Source organism: Aegilops tauschii, chromosome 3 (assembly GCF_002575655.3).
Source record: "Aegilops tauschii subsp. strangulata cultivar AL8/78 chromosome 3, Aet v6.0, whole genome shotgun sequence".
Taxonomy (NCBI): Eukaryota; Viridiplantae; Streptophyta; class Magnoliopsida; order Poales; family Poaceae; genus Aegilops; species Aegilops tauschii.
This window is the reverse complement of record NC_053037.3, coordinates 351,167,466-351,191,035: the sequence shown is the minus strand read 5'-3', so window position 1 is coordinate 351,191,035 and position 23,570 is coordinate 351,167,466.

Below are 23,570 nucleotides of genomic sequence, written 5' to 3'. Positions count from 1 at the left end.
GCACTTGAAACAAGTAATGTGACTTAGATCTCTCTTGGTTGGGGTAGATGGGTTGGTGCGGTTTTGTCCGTTTCCTCCTCCATTCCCATTACCATTCTTGGAGCCATTATGGTTGTGCGAACTAACTCCTCCATGGGTATGCTGAAACTGTCCTCCCGGCTTCGGGGTAAATCGTGGCTTCTGCTGGGCTCCAGAATTATACTTCCCTTGTCCATACTTCCTCTTGCGGTTTTCAATCTGTTGCTGCTTCCCTTCAATCATGAGAGCTCTATCTACCAACTCCTGGTAGTTGTTAAAAGTTGCTACCATCAACTGCATACTCAGCTCATCATTCAATCCTTCCATAAACTTATCCTGCTTGGCTGCATCCGTAGCAACGTCATCTGGTGCATAACGTGCTAACTTACTGAAATCTTCCACATACTGGCCTACGGTGCGTCCTCCTTGGCGTAGGTCGCGAAACTCACGCTTTTTCATAGCCATAGCTCCTGCTGAAACATGAGCTGTACGGAAAGCTTGCTGAAACTGGTCCCATGTGACAGTGTCAATAGGGTGCGTGGTTGTATAATTCTCCCACCATGATGCTGCGGGTCCATCAAGCTGATGTGCGGCAAAACGCACTCTTTCCGCGTCTGTGCATCCTGCAGTGGTCAACTCCCTTCCAACTTTGCGGAGCCAATCATCTGCTACAATCGGCTCGGTGCTACTGGAAAACACCGGCGGGTTTAGCCTTAAGAAACGGGCTAAGTGGTCAACAGGTGGTGGTGGCGGTGGGTTGTTGTTGTTGCCTTGGTTCTGAACTAACACTTGCATCAAGGCATTCTGTTGCTGAATCAACTGGGTGATCTCTGGCGGGAAAACAAATCCGGTGTCGCGTCTCGGAGGCATCTGATAGGTTTAGAAAAGATGAGAATTAAGAATAGAATGAGGTCTAGAGAGAAAACACTACCCATATGCTCATGAGACAAATTCAAACAATAACACTCAATCAATCCAAACAAGGCAAAACAATCGATCTAACTAGCGTTACAAAGTGCTTGAGCTATACTACTAAATGGGGGAAAACCACTACTGATATGGTAGTCTACTAAAAATTCTGATCCGTTGAAGACTCCATGATGTCTGCTCCAGCTTCATCAATCCATTCGCCTTCACTTGGTTCCGAGTCGGTGTCGTCGATGATGATGTAGTTATCCGGACAAGTGCATTCGTCGACTTCTGCTTTTGGCACTGGATTTCCCACGAATGATCCAATCTTATTCTCCAGGTCGTCAATCTTCCCGACTAGTGCGTTGATTTCCTCCAGATAATCTTCGCGTATAATCTTGAGTTCTTCTTGGAGCTCCTTGATCTTCGTGATTGCCTTCTTCAGTTCTTCCTTGTCCGTGCATATCTGATTCTCCTGGCGTCGAATATGTTGGTTCTGCTCCTGGATGAAAGCTGCAATTGATCCATCCTTCTTGGTCTTGATCATCTCCCATTGCGCGTCTCGACGTCCACAAATTTGATAAATTGTATCCTTAAGCTCCTGGTGATAGACTTCTCCAATGCGTCCCATGGCGATATGTGCGGCCATGCTCTTTCCTAAGCTCCAAGTTGGTGCTTCGAAAACCAATCTCATGGCACTAAACATCCTTCCTGGAATGATAACTTGAATCTTCCAGCTCTCCTCTTCAGGTAATGTGGCGTTGTAGGTTCCGGTGACGCTTGGTATTCCTATGTTCAAGTACTTGGTGACTTCCTTCAAATGTCGTCCAAACGGCGTGTCTTCATCCGGTTGCATGAACTTGCTCCTTGCATTCGCCATTCCTAAAAGAGTAGAAAGTGGAGAGGAGTCAGAATGAGAAGAGGGAAGTTTTCTAGGGCTTAGGCTTAGTGGTCATGTCCTATAGTCAGCGTGTGCTCTGATACCAACTTTGTAGCGACCAGACCTCAAATGGCCTGTGCTGCTGTGCACCAGTGTCATCCCTGGATCAGTAATGCTGACACGCATAGTACAAATGGAGGATTTATAACAGAGTAGCAATCACACACTTATTACATCGAATATCTCCGAAGAGATCAAGTATAATAAACATGGCTTAAGGCCATCTAAAAACGATAACAGCGGAAGACTTGGAAGATAAGTGAGTCCATCAACTCCAGCGGCATCACTGAGTATAAGACCACGAACTAAGGCACCTTACTCGTCGTCTGAAAAGTCTGCAACATGAAACGTTGCAGCCCGAAACGGGTCAGCACATAGAATATGCTGGCAAAGCAACACATAGAGAGCAATGAACAATGATAAGGCTATACTATATGCACATATATGGCTGGTGGAAAGCTCTATGGTTACAATTTTTGCGAAAAGCCAATTTTATCCTACTACAAAGGAATAAATTTTATTTAACTATCATGGTGGTTGAAACATTGAGAAGGTACCTCCAACTCAATCCCAATTAAGTAACATCATTAACCCAACAAATTAATTATAAGTATCACAGTGATGAGATTCAAATGATAATCCAGGTACTAGATACTCAAGTTGTCCATAACCGGGGACACGGCTAATCATGATCAGTTTGTACACTCTGCAGAGGTTTGTGCACTTTTCCCCACAAGACTCGATCGCCTCCGCTTGATTCTCGCACTGCATGTTGTTTGAGAAACGGATGACCGAGACACAGTCTTTCAGAAACAGTCACTCTCTACTCTGGATGGACCGGTACACCTACTTTCCCCTACATCTGCTAGTCCACCTCTTCAAGAGATCCTGTAACCTACTCAGCTATGCTAGAGCCCATAATAGCTTGCGGCTGCACACGGAAGTTTCTAGCATGAAAAATCTTATGATCCCTTTGAGCCTGGGTGGCGGACCTTATACATACAAACAACACTGGGTTCTCCAGGTGTCTCAATCCACCCAGATGTGAGTTTTAGTTGCCACCTTAAGTTGAACCATTATTAAACACTCACATCTGTCATGAATATCTCTCAAACCCAATCCACGTCTACGAGCATAGCATGGCAATAATATAAGCAACGTAGAAGTAACTCCCAAGGGTTTGATAAAGAACAGGTAATAGGTACTACCTCAACTACTTCCCAATACCCACAGTTTAATTAGATCCTAATCATGCAATGTGTTTGAGGAAATAGATCTAATGCAATAAAACTGGGTATGAACGGGGTATGATCAAAGTGTTACTTGCCTTGCTGATGATCCGCAAAGCCTAGCGAGTCGAAGTAACAAGCGGCACACTCCTGGTACTCTATCGCAAACAAACAAGCATACAATCAGTACTCATCTAATGCACAGGTAAAACTCGAAAGAAAGATCCAACCAGAAAGTTCAACTTAAGAACTCCGGTTTGCAAAAAGAATCAACTCGAAAGAAACAACGAAAGTCAAACGGCGAAAGAAAGAAACTTCGTTTGCTAATCTGGATCTAGGTCAAATTTTACTGTAGCAAAAACTTGTTTGAGTAGGTTAAACGGAAAGAGAATTTTGAGACGAAACTCTAGGCGCTTGAATCACCTGATTCCGATAAACGAGCGAAAAGTTAAACAGGTTCGAAGTTTCGATCAGAAATCGAATCTGAGAAAATAACGAGAAAATCGGACGAAAAAGAAAATCGGACGAACGGTTAAATAACGGACATTCGTTAACAGAGAAAAACCGACGAACGCGTTCGTTAAAACGAACGGTTCGGTGAACGCTCGTAAAATAAGAAAACCAAAAAAAACCGATCTAGGGTTTTTTTAAACAAAAGGGTTTTTTTCTTCAGAAAAACCGGTCAACTCGAACGGCAGTACCTCGGCGGGGCTCGCTCCGGCGAGGGCTCCGGCGGGCGGGGTCGGCGGCGGGGGGGTGCGGGGCTCGGGCGGCGGTTCCGGCGGGCGAGGGGCGGGCTCCGGCGCTCCCGGCGGCGAGGGGCGAGGCGAACGGCGGGCGGCGGCGGGCGACTAGGTGCGGGGCTGCGGCGGCGGCTTCTCCGGCGATGGTGGCGGCGAAAACGGAGGGGGGGGTGCTATATATAGGTAGGGGGCTAGAGGGCTTGGGGGAGGGGCAAAGCCCGAGGCGGCGGCGGCTTCGTGCTCCCGGCGGACTCCGGCGGCGTGGGGAAGAAGGAGAGCGCGGGCGGGCCGGCCTGGCTTCGGCTGGGCCTCGGCCCAGTCGGGCAAGCGCGTAATTTTTTTTTAAATTGTTCCGTGGAAAATATTGCATAGAAAAATAAATAAAAATCGGAAAAATACGAAATAAATTTTCCCCGTCTAGTTAGAAAATCTAGAATAGGGTGAACATTTTTAAAATCAAAAATAAATATTTTGAAAACATGCATATTTTTAAATGCAATAAAAATTGCAAATAAAATCCAATAAATTCCAAATAATTTTTTTAACAATTTTCCCTCCAGTATTTCAATATTTTTGGAGAAGTCATATTTTCTCCTCTCGTTTATTTTTAAATGAAATATTTTTCCGGAGAGAAAAATAATTAAAATAAAATCCTCGTCTGAAAAATCAAATAAGAAAATTCGAGAAAATCCCCAACTCTCTCCGAGGGTCCTTGAGTTGCTTAGGATTTATCGAGGATTTGTCAAAATGCAATAAATCATGATATGCAAATGATGATCTATGTATAACATTCCAAATTGAAAATTTGGAATGTTACACAACTTATACCTGCAACATCACTTACCCATAAGACACATTTAACTTGGGAGTGTGATGTAGGTTGCATCTTGCATTGTCTTCTAGGTTGTACTACTTCTAATTTATTGAAATGACTTACAACGAGACACTTTTTACCTGATAGGGTCATATTGGTTGCATGTTCATATGGTGCCTAGCTTTCATTTCTTCTAATTTTGTTGAAATGCCTTCTGCTTACTGTTTTTCATACATATTCCATCCTCCTATCGTACGTGTGAATATGCAATGTTGTCTTCTTTTGTATATATTCCATCCTCCTATCATGCGCTTGCCTTACATCAAAGTAGTAATCGTCTGTATCATGCATCAACCAGTTATGCAGAGCTAATTTTATTCATCTTCTTGTGGTTTTGACTTCATAAGGGAATATCAAAAAAGAGGAAGGAAAAGAGTAAGTTAGGTGCATGTTGGTGGTCCTCCGGACTGATGCAAACAGAGACTCTCTAGATTTTCCACTGCTACTGCAAATGCAGTTGAAGTCCCAAGTATACATGATGAGTTCATCTCCCGTACTCCACCATCGCAGGTGCTTGCTCTAAGTTGACAGTGTGATAATTGGTTTCATGTTGCATATGTTGTCTAGCCTGTATTTCTTCTATTTTGATTAAATTGCACCTGTTGAGTTTATACGTTATACATGTGCATATGACATGCCTTTCTGTGTCTAGAATACACTACATGTATCTATCATACCATGTTCTTACATCAAAGTACTGCTATTGTGTATCCCGCATCAGTCACTCATAATTGGACGCTTTTAATATGGCAGTTTGATAGTGGTTGCATTTGCATTATCTTCTAGGTTGTACTGCTTCTAATTTTTCGAAATGCCTCTTATGACAAGACACTTTTAACTTGGCAGAGTGATATTGGTTGCATCTTTCATATGGTGTCTAGCTTGCATTACTTCTATTTTCTTGAAAATCCTTCTGCTTAGTTTACACATCATAGGTGTGAATATGTCTCGCCGTCCTGTTTTACTTACATATTCCATCCTCATACAGTTGTCTTACATCAAAGTATTGCTTGTTTGTATCATGCATCAATGAGTTATGAAGAGCGATTTTATTATTTTGTGTTGTGGGTGCGGCTTGACATGGCAAAGTCAAAAAAGAGCAAGGAAAAGAATATAGTAGGGAATGGTGTTACTCGTCGGGAGCAACAGAAAATGATCTACCCCCGAGATTCTGCTGGTACTTATAGTGCAGTAGAAGGTCCAAGTCCACCGGCTAAATCTACAAACACAATATCACCTGCTCCACCAGCTGTAGCATCCGCTTCAACTGTACCAGCATCTCAATGAGTTACTCATTCGTTTGCTCCGCAACTGGCCAGTTCCCAAGCTGCCTTCACACCTAACACTACTTCCGAAGCACTGCTAACACAACAGGACTTGGCAAGATTAGATGAACCTCATGAGCATCAACACCAAGATGGTACCTGACCGAGTCAAGTTGCAGTTGCCTGCTCCTTTATATGTACTCTCACAGTTTGATGTGCACCAACACTTTCCATATTCGTTGTTGAACTAGCACCATGGTGCAAGCAGAAATAGACATCAAGGATAATGCTTGACAGATTAACAAAATCTGAAGGAGGAAGAATGGAGATCCATTTTGAGGAAGGTTTAAAAAGGCCACGTGATGCTATAGAGTCAGCCAAGTTAGTATCAGAGGTAGTCGTTACCGTTAGGTGTCATGCACGTATCCCCCCAACATGGATCCAGTACAGGAATGAGAAACACGATACCCAGTTTAACACCTTCCTTGACCATTTATCCGTAAGTAATTTTATTCATCGCAATTTGTAATATTGTCTTGCTTTGTATCATACTTTCTAGCTTCCTCCTAATAAGACACACATTCTTTTGTCAACAGATGAGGTTCAAGTTGGCTCTGAAAGATGATGCAACTAAACAAGCATGCACTCATGTTTTTCAGTCTGCTCTGTGATAGTATCGGTATCACCTTAGAAAAGCTCACTTTGAAGGCAAGGCTAATAATGAAATCACCCAAACATCTCCAGTGGAATATATTACAGATGAAGACAAGACATCCCTTGTTAAACACTGGTATGATCCAAAGTATCAGGTAGGGTATATGTATTGATCAGATCACATATTGAACTTGTATTTATGTATGTACCTTACAAGTGTATCTTTGCTACCTCTTGAGCATGCGTTGGTTTTCCCTTGAAGAGGAAAGGGTGATGCAGCAAAGTAGCGTAAGTATTTCCCTCAGTTTTTTAGAACCAAGGTATCAATCCAGTAGGAGACTACACGCAAGTCGCCTAGTACCTGCACAAACAAATAAGAACCTTGCAACCAACACGATAAAGGGGTTGTCAATCCCTTCTGAGAGAGTCCTGGATTAAGGGGTCCTCGGACAGCCGGACTATATCCTTTGGCCGGACTGTTGGACTATGCAGATACAAGATTGAAGACTTCGTCTCGTGTCCGGGTGGGACTCTCCTTGGCGTGGAAGGCAAGATTGGCAATACGGATATGTAGATCTCCTCCCTTGTAACCGACTCTGTGTAACCCTAGCCCCCTCCGGTGTCTATATAAACCGGAGGGTTTAGTCCGTAGGACAATAACAATCATACCATAGGCTAGCTTCTAGGGTTTACCCTCTACGATCTCGCGGTAGATCAACTCTTGTAATACTCATATCATCAAGATCAATCAAGTAGGAAGTAGAGTATTACCTCCATCGAGAGGGCCCGAACCTGGGTAAACATCGTGTCTCCCGTCTCCTGTTACCATCCGCCTTAGACGCACAGTTCGGGACCCCCTACCCGAGATCCGCCGGTTTTGACACCGACATTGGTGCTTTCATTGAGAGTTCCATTGTGCCGTCATCATAAGGATGGATGGCTCGTCTCGTTGTCAAGGACAACATCACCTCTGGGGGAGCCCTGGCTGTAGGCCAAACTCTCCGGCTAGGCGGTTTCGTCATGACCGCCCGTTCGGCCGCTGCGCCGACGATGACTTCTCGGGTCATCGAAAACAGCCTCCACGTCGGCTCGGAATTTGCCGAGCAGTTGGATCCAATGGAGCTCTCTTCCTTGAACAAGCTCTTGGATCGCATCGCCGCCTTGGGAGTCGCTACGGACTATGATCAGATCGGGCTTAAACCCAACCAAAGGGAGATTAACTCCCCGCCGGTCACCCATCAGATAGCGGTGGTGGAGGAGCAATGCAGCGATTCTTCCTCTATCTTGAGGACAAACTATGTCCAGATTCCCGAGTTCTCCGAGCCGGATACCCGTCTATGGGAGGACATGGCCCAAACCTTGAACCTAGAATCAAGCAGTGGGCTAGACCTGTTGAGCAACATCCCGGAGCCCGAACTGCCATGCTCAGAAACTCCTCCGCCCCTGGGTCTTAGATCGGGTCAGGGTTTGGACTTAAATCCACCCACCCACCCAGATATAAGCGATCTTTCCCACATTAGACAAGAGCCCCAAGAGACAGTACACCACTATTGGGCCAGATTCCTCCTTGTAATGAGCAAGGTTAAGGACTGTCGCGAGGAAGACACAATCTCATTCTTTTGCAATAATTGCACGGACAAGGGAATCCTCAACGCCATAAGTCGCTGTGACATAGCACACTTCGCTGACTTGGCGGCCATAGTACGGAAGTACTGTGCGATGGAAAGCGCTTGGAAAACCCAAACAAAATTTTGGGTCCTCCAGCTCTCACAAAACCCCCCGTCCGAACTAAAAGGGTGTACTCTCATAAGTCACCCGATCAAATTACAAAGAAACAAAAGCCCACTACAGGGCGCGGAACCGTATTGGAGGGATGGCTTAACGGGCCATGCAAAATTCACAGTACAACGGATACCATGCCAACACACAGCCTTAGAGCATGTTGGTTACTTCGGCAGGTGGCCAAGAGCGGTGAGGATCTCCTCATCAGCAATACCGCAGGGCACCATCCCGCGAAAAACAGCAATACAGTATTGACAGTCTTCGAGACCTTCGCCTCAAATAATAGGCGTAAGCAAGCACTCCGCAGCCTTGCCAAAGTTTGCCACGTAGCAGCAATAAATCCATGGAGTGATATGGATATCACCTTCAATGCCAGTGACGAACCTAAATTCCGAACAGCCCGAGCACCAGCCACCTTGGTCCTTAGTCCAATTGTGGACGGCTTCCGGCTTACTAAAGTGCTCATGGACGGCGGCAGCGGATTAAACCTCATCTATGAAGAAACTCTTAGCAAAATGGAAATAGACAGGAGCCGCATTGAGCAAAGCAGCACGACCTTTAGAGGAATCATCCCTAGTCGGGAGGCATGCTGCGCGGGAAAAATCACACTAGACGTGGTATTCGGCACGTGGGAGAATTATAGGTCCGAAGAAATCACATTCCAAGTGGCCCCGTTCAGTAGCGGATACCACGCCCTTTTAGGGCGGGAGGCATTCACGATCTTCCAAGCTATACCCCATTACGGGTACATGAAGCTCAAAATGCCCGGGCCCAATGGAATCATCACTCTAGCTAGTGATCCAGACATAGCACTCCGCGCCGAGAATTAAACCACCGCACTAGCCCTCGAGGCGTTATCCGAAGCCCTCGCGGCCGAAGAACTGACGGCGCTGCGCTCCACAGTGGACAGGGACGACGTGATACTCGACAAAAGATCCAAATCCACCTCTTTTAAACCAGCGGATGAAATAGTCAAATTCCAAGTCCACCCAACGGACCCTACCAAAACAGCATCCATCGGGGCACAATTAAACCCCACAGTAGACGCCGCACTACGGGAGTTCTTGCACGAAAATTGGGACATCTTCGCCTGGCATCCTTCAGACATGCCAGGAATCCCACGCAGGCTGGCCGAGCATAGCCTTAACATTCTAAAGGGGTTCAAGCCGGTCAAGCAGACTCTTCGGCGTTTCTCCGAACCTAAGCGACAAGCCATGGGAGAAGAGCTAGCCAAGTTACTGGAGGACGGATTCATCCGAGAAATAAAACATTCGGACGGGCTAGCAAACCAGGTGATGGTACCAAAGAAGGACAAATCCTGGCGCCTATGTGTCGACTTCAAGGACCTTAACAAGGCTTGCCCCAAGGATCCCTTCCCCTCCCTCGCATCGATCAAATTATCGACGCTACCGCAGGACACGACTCATTGTGTTTCCTCAACGCATACTCCGGATACCATCAAATTAAGATGGCGGAGTCCGATCAAGCCGCAACGGCATTTATCACTCCATACGGCCCCTTCTGTTTTAACACCATGCCTTTCGGGCTCAAAAACGCCGGTGCAACCTATCAACGCATGATTCAGACATGCTTGGAGACACAGATCGGCAAAACAGTGGACGCATACATAGACGATGTGGTCATTAAAACCAGACACGTCGAATCCTTAATAGACGACTTGAGGCTCACGTTCGACAATCTCCGAACATACGACATTAAGCTCAATCCGGAAAAATGCGTCTTCGGCGTGCCCGCCGGAAAGCTCTTAGGCTTCATCGTCTCCAACAGAGGAATCAAAGCAAATCCGGCTAAAATCAGAGCTCTATCATAGTTGGCCATCCCAACAGACCTCAAGCAAATCCAGAAACTAACTGGATGTGTGGCTGCCTTAAGCCGCTTCATCTCCCGATTAGGAGAAAAGGCACTGCCTCTTTATCGCCTTCTTCGATGCACCGAACACTTCGAGTGGACAGATGCGGCCACGGCCGGACTAGAGGAAATAAAAGCCGTTTTGGCCACAAACCCAATCTTGGCCGCGCCAAATGTCGGCGAACCAATGCTGTTATATATAGCGGCAACACACCAAGTTGTAAGTGCAGTGCTCGTCGTCGAACGAGAGACAGACGGACATAAGTTCCCTCTTCAAAAGCCGGTATACTATATATCCACTATCCTCACTCCATGCAAATCATGGTACCCACATTATCAAAAGATAGCATACGCGGTCTTCATGGCATCCCGGAAACTACGACACTACTTTCAAGAGTGTTCAATTACGGTGGCCTCTGAAGTACCACTCAACGACATAATAAACAACCGCGAGGCCACGGGCCGTATTGCTAAATGGGCTATTGCGCTCCTCCCGTTCGACATAATATACAAACCACGGCGAGCCATTAAGTCACAAGTACTGGCTGATTTCGTCGCCGAATGGACAGAAGCCGAACTCCATAAAGAGTACGGCGCATACTCCAATTGGATCATGCACTTTGACGGCTCTAAATTGCTAGCTGGTCTGGGGGCTGGTGTCGTCCTGACATACCCCACCGGAGATACAGTCCAATACGTGCTCCAAATACTATACACAGACTCTAACAATGCAGCAGAATACGAGGCCCTGTTACATGGTCTCCGGATGGCAGTCTCCATGGGCATTCAATGCCTAGAGGTACGTGGGGATTCGAACCTCGAAATATCTCAAATAAATGGAAACTTCGACGCCAAGGATCCAAAAATGGCGGCTTATCACAACGCCGTCCTCAAAATGTCAGCTCGGTTCGAGGGGCTTGAATTCCACCATGTGGTCCGGGAAAAAAATCAGGCGGCAGATATCCTTGCCCGCATCGGCGCTAAGCGCGACCCGGTCCCACCTAATATCTTCTTGGAAAGGCTGTTTAAGCCATCTGTGGTATGGGAAGGAGAGACCGGAAATAATAGTCCGGACCCGGACACAACGCCAGATCCCGAACACCCTGACGTAATCGGAGGCTCTACCACCGAAATAACATCTTCCGCCCATGTGATTATGGCTGTCATCGCCCCGTGGACAGAACCCTTCTTGGCCTACCTAACTAGGCAGAAACTACCTGAGGACCCAAACGAGGCACGTTGCATTGTGCGGCGGTCTAAAGCCTACAAGGTCCACGAGGGAGAGCTTTATAAGAAAAGTGCTACCGGAGTCCTTCAAAGGTGCATCTCCGAAGAGGAAGGACGGCAACTTTTGGCAGAAATTCATGCTGGACTTGGCGGCCACCACGCCGCAGCCCGGGCCCTGGTAAGCAAGGCCTTCCGTACAGGTCTTTACTGGCCGACAGCCCGAGAAGACGCATAGGATCTCGTTCAACGATGCGTCGGTTGCCAGCTTTTTGCAAATCAAAGCCATATGCCGCCTACCGCTCTCCAAACAATCCCCATCACTTGGCCCTTTGTGGTCTGGGGGCTTGATATGGTCGGACCCCTCAAAGGGGGAAGCCATAAGAAAAAATACTTATTGGTCATGGTGGATAAATTCACCAAATGGATAGAAGTCAAACCAGTTAAAACGGCCGAATCCGGACCAGTGATAGACTTCATATCCGGGGTTGTACACCATTACGGCGTCCCCCACAGCATCATCACCGATAACGGCTCGAACTTTATAGCCGATGAGGTAAAAATTTGGTGCAGCAACATGGGCATTAAGCTCGATTATGCTTCTGTCTATCACCCGCAAACTAACGGTCAAGTCGAGCGAGCAAATAGTCTTATCATGAGCGGCATTAAACCCAGATTAGTGCGATCCCTAAAGGAATCAGATACGCACTGGGTAGAGGAGCTCGACTCCGTACTATGGGGGCTGCGGACCACGCCGAATTGCACTACCAGATACACACTATTTTTTATGGTGTACGGCGCAGAGGCGGTACTGCCCTGCGACATAATTCATGACTCACCTCGAGTGCGCATGTACGAAGAGAAAGAAGCCGAGCTTGATCGGCAGGACAGTTTGGACGCCCTGGAGGAGGAGCGTGACGTGGCAAAAGCCCGTTCCGCAACAGGCTCGAAGGTATCAAAGCAGAGAAGTACGGGCCAAAACTTATAACGTCAGCGAACTCGTTCTACGCCTACCGGAGAAGAAAAAGAACAAGCTCAAGCCCAAATGGGAAGGTCCCTTCGTTATTGACCAAGTTCTGACCGGTGGAGCGTATCGTCTGCGGGATGCATCGGACAATCGACTCGAGCCAAACCCATGGAACGCAGCCAGACTCCGAAGGTTCTACACCTAGTGCCGGACTCTATGTTCGTCTCCTTACCTCCGTCAATTTTTTATATATACGTTATCTGTCTTTTATTTCTTTCTTTCTTCCCTTTTTCTTCAAGGCCTTAAAAGGCTAAAATGTGTCTTGACTACACAATCTTGAGCGCGCTATACCTGGGGGCTTCTTATACAGAAGCTTAATATAACTATTTTCCGGGCTCTATGCCCCACACATGTGTTATTTTTCCACATGTACCTTTTTCGCCATTATATGCATCGATGTGACTTAAGTTTTGGCCAAGCTGGGTTGCCTGGCTCTTGTGTTTATGCCCTACGTTCCCGTTAATTCGGCTAGGGCATAAGGGGAGCACCTCTGTGATTGTTACTGCCGGGTCAGCCGGATGTGTACCTCAGACTGGGTGAAGACGAAAGCTAGCGTTCTTAAGGGAATATTCGGTCGGTGAACAAAAGATGACCTTTATTTATTGTAATACATGCCCCCAGATGTTTATATCCTGCGTCTCTTTTCGCAGCTCGGACATGCACATTAGGGCATGCGTACCCAGGGAAAGGAACCCTTAACGGAACTATTATCCCTGGAAGATGTTTCTTACTATCCATGTAATATTACATAGCTAGTTGGGTACTTGTCTGTTCAAGCACTTATGACCCCTACGCCTCGTTTCCACGCGTACCCTGGTTTTTACATAACTGAGCGGGTATTCAGATACACTGCGGACTGTCGGGTCCAGAGGTCGAAGCGAAAAGGTCCGCCATGACAAATGATTTACAATCCGGCTAGGGACAATACATGTCACTTGAAGTACACAGTCACTTAGACTGACTAAATTCTTCTTCTATACCATCCAACAGGTTGTCTAGCCTACAATCCTGTTGGGAATACTTTGCGGCTAATTCTACCTGATCATACACTAAACTGACGGGGATCTCTTTCCCATCAGACCCCACAGGTCCGACCTCGGCCATGTGGTTCGGGTCAGCCTTGGTATATCGCGTCTTCACCATGGCCCAGGCTTCCCTTACACCTTGTCGACAAGCTGATATCTTCCATAATCGAAAGCGCCGCCGCGCTCCCTTGAGCTTCTCTACAAGCTCCCCCATGCCTCCTGGCAGGGAGGCGGATGGCCACAAGGCTTGGGCAATGCCCTGCATCACCTGCCGAACTTGTTCGTGCAGTTGTGAGAGCTCTGGCAGAAGATCACCTGCAGACCCGGGCATCTCCTCCGCGGGACGACCCGTCAGCATACCTGCAGATATAACTCTGTCAGCCGGTTTCTTCGCCGAACTCTTTAAAAGTTCGCTCAAGCACTTACTGAAAATGCCACGTCGAAGCCTCTTATTCTCCTTTACGGAGTCAGCAAGCTGGGCTCGAACATCTTTCAGTTCCACGCCCAGCCAGATATTGGCGTCTTGGAGATCATTTTTCTCCCGCCTAACCCGTGTAAGCACGCGCTCGCCAGCCTTTAGCTGTCGTTGAGCATGCGGCTCATCCCCTATCACGACCTCCGGATTCACTCCGGAGTCATCTGCAGAATCTATTGTTAGATTTGCATGCATGCCGCATACTACCTGGTACATGTCATTCTTTGCAATAGAAATGAGTGTTACCAGATGGGGCCTTCTCGGACTCCTTTACTGCGGCAGTTGCGGCCTGAAGCTGGGCTTTGCACTCCTCCAGCTCTTGAGACAACCGGGTATTCTTCTCCATAAGAACCTATGCAAACAAGGATCCTTAAATCAGTTGTGCCAACTGTTTCAAGTCTCAGAGGCTACTAATATACATAATTATTAGATTTTCTTACCCGTATATCCATTACATACTGGTCCGTGGCTTTGACAAGACCATTTTGAGCAGCTCGGATGTACGCGTCTCTTGAGTTAAAGGCGTCGAATGCCTCTTGGGAGAAACAAGCGTCGCGGAGTACGGCCCGGCGGCGCCTGTGATTCATGGCACTCTCCACTTCGGAATTCATAGCGGATAGCCTATCGGCATCCTCTGTAGGAGGAACATCCGGTGTTGGCCCCATGTTAGCGTCCGCCTCTAGGTCCGGCTCTGGAGCCCGGCTGGTGGAGGCGTGGCCAGCAACCTCTCCGGATATAGTCCGGCGAGCGTTTTTCCTACTAGGAAACATGGACGTTATTATATTTTAAAAGATGACAACCACGGAGCGGGGTTCTGTTTCATACCTCTACGACGGCGTCTCAGTCCTGACCGCCTTCCTTTTAAGCCTACCCGGCTTCAGTGCCCCTTGTTGGTGAGTCACTACAGGTTCGGCATGGCATCCCGAGGGCCTTCCCTGTAAGACACCATATGTATGCGGTAGGTGAAGTGCAGAAAAAGGGATCCTTCTCGGAAGTTGGGACTCCGGTTTTACTTACATGCGATGCAGGGAGTAGTCCAGGATAATCGGCTATGATGGCCACCATGGCATCATCGCAGCTCAATTGATAGAACGTCCTGTCAATAAGCTCCACAAATGTGTCCGGATCCTCTTCGAGTCCGGGGTCGAGGGCCCGGTCAGGGTCCTCTGGTTGTGGAGGCGGGCTGTGGACCAACCTCACAGCTTTTCGCAGTTCTTGCTATGAAATAGCAAGGTAAATATTTATGACAAAGAATGCGGGAAGTTCTGCAGTAAAAAGTAGCAGCTCACCCAGTTTGGGGGGGTTGTACATGGAGAATCCATCTCGTGGCTTGGTACGGATGAACTCCTCTTCCTCTCCTTTATATAAATCGGACAGTATTTTCGCTAGAGCAGCGACGGAGTCCGGACCTTTACGACCACAGCGGGTGGCATTGTCTTCTCCATTGAAGTGCCACATGGGTTGTCCCCGATATTGAAGTGGCTGCACCCCCCGCATTATACATATTGACATAACCTCGACTATTGTCAATCCTGATTTGGCCAGCATTCGTATCCAGCCCATCAGGTAAAGGACCTCTCTGTTATCTTCCTCCTGGGGGCTCCGAGGGCGCCAGCTGCGGCGTTTCTTCAAAGGGGCGTTATTAAACTAAGGAAGGCCCATCCGAACAGGGTCCGGAAGGGGGACGTCCTCCATATAAAACCACTCCGAAGGCCAGTCTTCGGATGTCTTCTTCGGAGTACCGGACAGATATCCGGTCCCGGCGATGCGCCATATCTCGGCTCCGCCCACTTGATATATCGACCCCTCTTGTGTACGGGGTACGAGGCAGAATAGCCTCTTCCATAGCTCGAAATCAGCTTCACAGCCCAAAAACAGCTCGCAAAGGGCGACATAGCCTGCGATGTGTAATATGGAGGCAGGAGTAAAATTATGCAGCTGGAGGCCGTAGAACTCCAGGAGCCCGCGGAGGAACGGATGGATTGGAAATCCAAGTCCCCTTAACAAGTACGGGACAAGGCATACCCGCTCCCCCATGGATGGGTTGGGAAAGCTCTCAGCTTGTTCCCCGCCATTGTAAGTGGCTAGTCCAGCTCGGACGGGGACCATATACACAGGAGGAAGAAACCCCTGGGTTTGTAACTCTACTAACTGTCTGTGGGAGATGAAACACTTCTTCTAGTTGCCTGGCTTAGGGCTACGGGAGCGAGAGGAGGAGCTGCGACGACCGGCCATGTTAGGATGGATTTTTCCGGGCGCGCTCCGATGGATACTCGCTGAGGGAGGATGGTGTGATCTGGATCTGAGGATCCCTGGTCCCTTAAATAGACGATTTACTCACATGGTTAGGGTGGAAAGTGCAAAAATGCCCCGACTTCTCGCATTCGCTCGACACATGGAGGATAGCCATTATTAGGCGCAGAAGCCGAGGAGTGCAACAATCATGGGAAGCCGGACACTACTCGACAGGTACTCAGGGCTTGGAGAAGAACCCGCCTTGCAATACCAAAGACAATCTGCGCGCTGGAGTCATCGTCATTGAAGCCTGGTTCGAGGGCTACTAAGGGAGTCCTGGATTAGGGGGTCCTCGGACAGCCGGATTATATCCTTTGGCTGGACTATTGGACTATGAAGATACAAGATTGAAGACTTTGTCCCGTGTCCGGGTGGGACTCTTCTTGGCGTGGAAAGCAAGCTTGGCAATACGGATATGTAGATCTCCTCCCTTGTAACCGACTCTGTGTAACCCTAGCCCCCTCCGGTGTCTATATAAACCGGAGGGTTTAGTCCGTAGGACAACAACAATCATACCATAGGCTAGCTTCTAGGGTTTAGCCTCTACGATCTCGCGGTAGATCAACTCTTGTAATACTCATATCATCAAGATCAATCAAGCAGGAAGTAGGGTATTACCTCCATCGAGAGGGCCCGAACCTGGGTAAACATCGTGTCCCCTGCCTCCTGTTACCATCTGCCTTAGACACACAGTTCGGGACCCCCTACCCGAGATCCGCTGGTTTTCACACCGACACCTTCACGGCCACTTGCAAAAGTGAGATATGATAAAGATAATAAGATAAATATTTTTGGTATTTTTGTTGTATAGATTGAAAAGTAAAGATTGCAATATAAACGATGACAGAAATAGATAGTTGATGAGAGATTAATATGATGGAAAATAGACCCGGGGGCCATAGGTTTCACTAGTGGCTTCTCTCAAGATAGCATATTCTACGGTGGGTGAACAAATTACTGCCGAGCAATTGATAGAAAAGCGCATAGTTATGAGAATATCTAGGCATGATCATGAACATAGGCATCACGTCCGTGACAAGTAGACCGAAACGATTCTGCATCTACTACTATTACTCCACACATCGACCGCTATCCAGCATGCATCTATAGTATTAAGTTCATAAGAACAGAGTGACGCATTAGGCAAGATGACATGATGTAGAGGGATAAACTCAAGCAATATGATATAAACCCCATCTTTTTATCCTCGATGGCAACAATACAATATGTGTCGTTTCCCTTTCTGTCACTGGGATCGAGCACCGCAAGATTGAACCCAAATCTAAGCACTTCTCCCATTGCAAGAAAGATCAATCTAGTATGCCAAACCAAACTGATAATTTGAAGAGACTTGCAAAGATATTTAAATCATGCATAAAAGAATTCAGAGAAGAATCAAATATTGTTCATAGATAATCTTGATCATAAACCCACAATTCATCGGATCTCGACAAACACACCGCAAAAAGTATTACATCGAATATATCTCCAAGAAGATCGAGGAGAACTTTGTACTGAGATACAAAGAGAGAGAAGAAGCCATCTAACCAATAACTATGGACCCAAAGGTCTGTGGTAAACTACTCACGCATCATCGGAGAGGCCATGGTGTTGATGTAGAAGCCCTCCGTGATCGATTCCCCCTCCGGCGGAGCGCCGGAAAATGCCCCAAGATGGGATGTCACGGGTACAGAAGGTTGCGGCGGTGGAAAAAGTGTTTCGTGGCTCTCCCCGATGGTTTCAGGGTATAAGAGTATATATAGGCGAAAGAAGTAGGTCGGTGGAGCTACAAGGGGCCCACGAGGGTGGGGGCGCGCCCTCCTGCCTCGTGGCCGCCTTGTGGCTTTCTTGACCTCCACTCCAAGTCTCCTGGATTGCGTTTGTTCCAAAAAAGATCCTCGCGAAGGTTTCATTCCGTTTGATATTCCTTTTCTGCGGAACACTGAAATAGGCAAAAAAATAGCAAATTGCACTGGGCCTTCGGTTAATAGGTTAGTCCCAAAAATAATATAAAAAGGTATATTAAAGCCCATGAAACATCCAAAACAGATAATATAATAGCATGGAACAATAAAAAATCATAGATACGTTGGAGACGTATCAAGCATCCCCAAGCTTAATTCATGCTCATCCTCGAGTAGGTAAATGATAAAAATAGATTTTTTTATGTGGAATGCTACCTAACATAATTTTCAATGTGATTCTCTTTATTGTGGCATGAATGTTCAAATCCAAAAGATTCAAGATAAAAGTTTAATATTGACATAAAAATAGTAATACTTTAAGCATGCTAAACAAGCAATTATGTCTTATCAAAATATCATAGCCAAAGAAAGCTCATCCCTACAAAATCATATAGTTTGGCCATGCTTCATTTTCGTCACACAAAATGATCCCATCATGCACAACCCCGATGACAAGCCAAGAAATTGGTTCATACTTTTTAACGCGCTTCAGCCTTTTCAACCCTCATGCAATACATGAGCGCAAGCCATGGATATAGCACTATAGGTGGAATAGCATATGATGATGGGGGTTATGTGAGAAGACAAAAAAGAGAAAGTCTCACATTGACGCGGCTAATCAACGGTCTATGGAGATGCCCATCAATTGATGTCAATGCAAGGAGTAGGGATTGCCATGCAACGGATGCACTAGAGCTATAAATATATGAAAGCTCATCGAAAGAAACTAAGTGGGTGTTGATACGTCTCCAACGTATCTATAATTTTTTATTGTTCCATGCTATTATATTATCTATTTTGGATGTTTAATGGGCTTTATTATACACTTTTATATTATTTTTGGGACTAACCTATTAACCGAAGGCCTAGTGCAAATTGCTGTTTTTGCCTATTTCAGTGTTTCGCAGAAAAGGAATATCAAACGGAATCCAAACGGAATGAAACCTTCGGGAGAGTGATTTTTGGAACAAACGTGATCCAGAGGACTTGGAGTGGACATCAAGAAAGAAGCGAGGAGGCCACGAGGCAGGGAGGCGCGCCTGCCCCACTTGGGCGTGCCCCCCACCCTCGTGGGCCCCTCGCAGCTCCACCGACCTACTTCTTCCTCCTATATATACCCATATACCCCAAAAACATCCAGGAGCACCACGAAACCCTATCTCCACCACCGCAACCTTCTGTACCCGTGAGATCCCATCTTGGGGCCTTTTCCGGCGCTCCGTCGGAGGGGGAATCGATCACGGAGGGCTTCTACATCAACACCATAGCCTCCCCAATGATGTCTGAGTAGTTTACCACAGACCTTCGGGTCCATAGTTATTAGCTAGATGGCTTCTTCTCTCTCTCTTTGGATCTCAATACAAAGTTCTCCTTGATTCTCTTGGAGATATATTCGATGTAATTCTTTTTGCGGTGTGTTTGTCGAGATACGATGAATTGTGGGTTTATGATCAAGATTATCTATGAACAATATTTGAATCTCCTCTAAATTCTTTTATGTATGATTTGTTATCTTTGCAAGTCTCTTCGAATTATCAGTTTGGTTTGGCCTACTTGATTGATCTTTCTTGCAATGGGAGAAGTGCTTAGCTTTGGGTTCAATCTTGCGGTGTCCTTTCCCAATGACAGCATGGGCAGCAAGGCACGTATTGTGTTGTTGCCATCGAGGATAAAAAGATGGGGTTTATATCATATTGCTTGAGTTTATCCCTCTATAACATGTCATCTTGCCTAATGCGTTACTCTGTTCTTATGAACATAATACTCTAGATGCATGCTGGATAGCGATCGATGTGTGGAGTAATAGTAGTAGATGCAGAATCATTTCGGTCTACTTGTCGCGGACGTGATGCCTATATACATGATCATGCCTAGATATTCTCATAACTATGCACTTTTCTATCAATTGCTCGACAGTAATTTGTTCACCCACCATAATACATATGCTATCTTGAGAGAAGCCACTAGTGAAACCTATGGCCCCCGGGTCTATTTTCCATCATATAAGTTTCCATTCTATTTTTACTTTGCAATCTTTACTTTCAATCTATATCATAAAAATACCAAAAATATTTATCTTATTATCTCTATCAAATCTCACTTTTGCAAGTGGCCGTGAAGGGATTGACAACCCCTTTATCGTGTTGGTTGAAAGGTTCTTATTTGTTTGTGTAGGTACGAGGCGACTTGCGTGTAGTCTCCTACTGGATTGATACCTTGGTTCTCAAAAACTGAGGGAAATACTAACGCTACTTTGCTGCATCACCCTTTCCTATTCAAGGGAAAAACCAACGCAAGCTCAAGAGGTAGCAAGAAGGATTTCTGGCGCCGTTGCCGGGGAGATCTACGCCAAGTCAAGACAAACCAAGTACCCATCACAAACTCTTATCCCTCGCATTACATTATTTGCCATTTGCCTCTCGTTTTCCTCTCCCCCACTTCACCTTTGCCTTTTCTTCGCCTTCTTCCCGTATGTATCTTTGTTTGTGTTTCCATTTGCCTTCTATTTGCTTGCATCTTTTCTTGCTAAAAATCTATTGATATGGATCCACTTAAAGTGTTCTACTTGGATCATCTTATGCGCTCGTGCTGAAACCCCAACTAGCCTAGTTGATGGGAAATATTTAGATGAGCATGCTCATTTTGTGTGTCATTGTTTGTCTGAAAAAGGGAGACTCTTATGGGATCAAATAAATAGATTGTTGTGTTATGCCTGGAATCTTTGTGAAATTTATGATTTTACTTTTTGCTCTAAGAACCCTAAAAAAGATAATGAAATCTTATCTTCTTATGCAAAGGGTGTTTATAGTTACTACGATATCGAACAAATTGAAGAATTTGTTGCTTTTAAGGGTGCTTATGAAGTTTCTTCTTCGATTGAAAAGTATGATACTACTCTCTACGAATCTGAAAATTTTGACATACTTAAATATTGCTATGAAAACTATGCTCATAATGTCTATGTCAAAGAATTTATTGAGAGAATGACCGTTGCTTCGGAAGAAAATAATGATATGCATGAATCTATAGATAATGATGATTCCGATGATTTGATTGAAATATCCCTTGATGAACATGATGCTTGCTATTCTTGTGGCCATGATGCCAATATTTATGAAGATGAATTTGCTATAGTTCCTTATGTTAAACATGAGATCGTTGCTATTGCACCCATACTTGGTAGTTCCTTCGATGAAAAGCATGATTGCAATGATGTTACAATAAATTCTCTTGATGTCAAATGTGCTAATAATATGCAAAACGCTAAGCTTGGGGATGCTAGTTTTGCTATGTCCACTATTTGTTGCAATGATCATGATTGGGGTGATTCTTTTTATGGTCTTGAAAATTTATTTAAGCCCCATGATGAATATGAGATTGATATTAGTGCTTGCAATAGTATTGAAAGTGGGTTTGGAAGAGTGTAAACTTTAGATCCCATATTTGGAGAATGTTCAATCTTATGAAGTTTTTGATAAAAGTGGGTTTGGAGAGGTCATGACTTTAGTTAATGTTAATCCCACTATTTTGGAAGAGTGTCAACTTTGCATACATGTGGATCATGTTAAGAATATGTTTTGTGATAGCTATATTGCTGAATTTGCTTATGATCCAACATGTAATTATTGTGAGAGAGGAAAATATGGTTGTAGAAATTTTCATGTTACTAAATTACCTCTCGTTATGTTGAGATTGCTATTGTTTCTTTCCGCTTCCTTGCATATGCTAGTTTTTGCTTGCCTTGATAATTTGTTTGCCTATAAGATGCCTATACATAGGAAGTATGTTAGACTTAGATGTGTTTGTCACGTGTTTTATGATGCTCTCTTTGTGCTTCAATTCTTGTCTTTCATGTGAGCATCATTAAAATTATATATGCCTAGCTAGGGGCGTTAAACGATAGCGCTTGTTGGGAGGCAACCCAATTTTATTTTTTTATTGCTTTTTGGTTATGTTTAGTAAGAAATAATTCATCTAGCTTCTTTTAATATGTGTTTTTATGTTTTAATTAGTGTTTGTGCCAAGTAGAACCTTCGGGAAGACTTGGGTGAAGTCTTTATGATCTTGCTGTAAAAAACAGAAACTTTAGCGCTCACGAGATTAGCTACGATTTTTTACTGGAGAGTGCTATCAGGTTGATTCCTTTTGAAGATGATTAATATACAAATTCCTCACGTCCAGAAATTTATTTCATAATTTTGGGAGTTACAGAAGTATACGTTGATCCAGATCACTACAGACTGTTCTGTTTTTGACAGATTCTGATTTTCGTGCGTTGTTTGCTTATTTTGATGAATCTATGGCTAGTTTCGGAGGGTATGAACCATAGAGAAGTTGGAATACAGTAGGTTTAACACCAATATAAATAAATAATGAGTTAATTACATTACCTTATGGTGGTGATTTGTTTTCTTATACTAACGGAGCTCATAAGATTTTCTGTTGTGTTTTGTGTTGTGAAGTTTTCAAGTTTTGGGTAAAGATTTGATGGATTATGGAATAAGGAGTGGCAAGAGCCTAAGCTTGGGTATTCCCAAGGCACCCCCAAGATTAAATTCAAGGACAACCAAAATCCTAAGCTTGGGGATGCCCCGGAAGGCATCCCCTCTTCCGTCTTCGTCTATCGGTAACTTTACTTGAGGCTATATTTTTATTCACCACATGATATGTGTTTTGCTTGGAGCGTCTTGTATGATTTGAGTATTTGCTTTTTAGTTTACCACAATAATCCTTGCTGTAGTCACCTTTTGGTAGAGACACACATGAATCGGAATTTATTAGAATACTCTATGTGCTTCACTTATATCTTTTGAGCTATATAATTTTGCTCTAGTGCTTCACTTATATCTTTTAGAGCATGGTGGTAGTTTTATTTTATAGAAATTATTTATCTCTCATGATTCACTTATATTATCTTGAGAGTCCTTTAGAACAGCATGGCAGTTTGCTTTGGCTATAAAATTAGTCCTAATATGGTAGGCATCCAAGATCAGTATAATAAAAACTTCCATAAAAAGTGTATTGAATACTATGAGAAGTTTGATACCTGATGATTGTTTTGACATATGAAGATGGTAATATTAAAGTTGTGCTAGTTGAGTAGTTGTGAATTTCAGAAATACTTGTGTTGAAGTTTGCAAGTCCCGTAGCATGCACATATGGTAAACGTTGTGTAACAAATTTGAAACATGAGGTGTTCTTTGATTGTCATCCTTATGAGTGGCGGTCGGGGACGAGCAATGGTCTTTTCCTACCAATCTATCCCCCTAGGAGCAT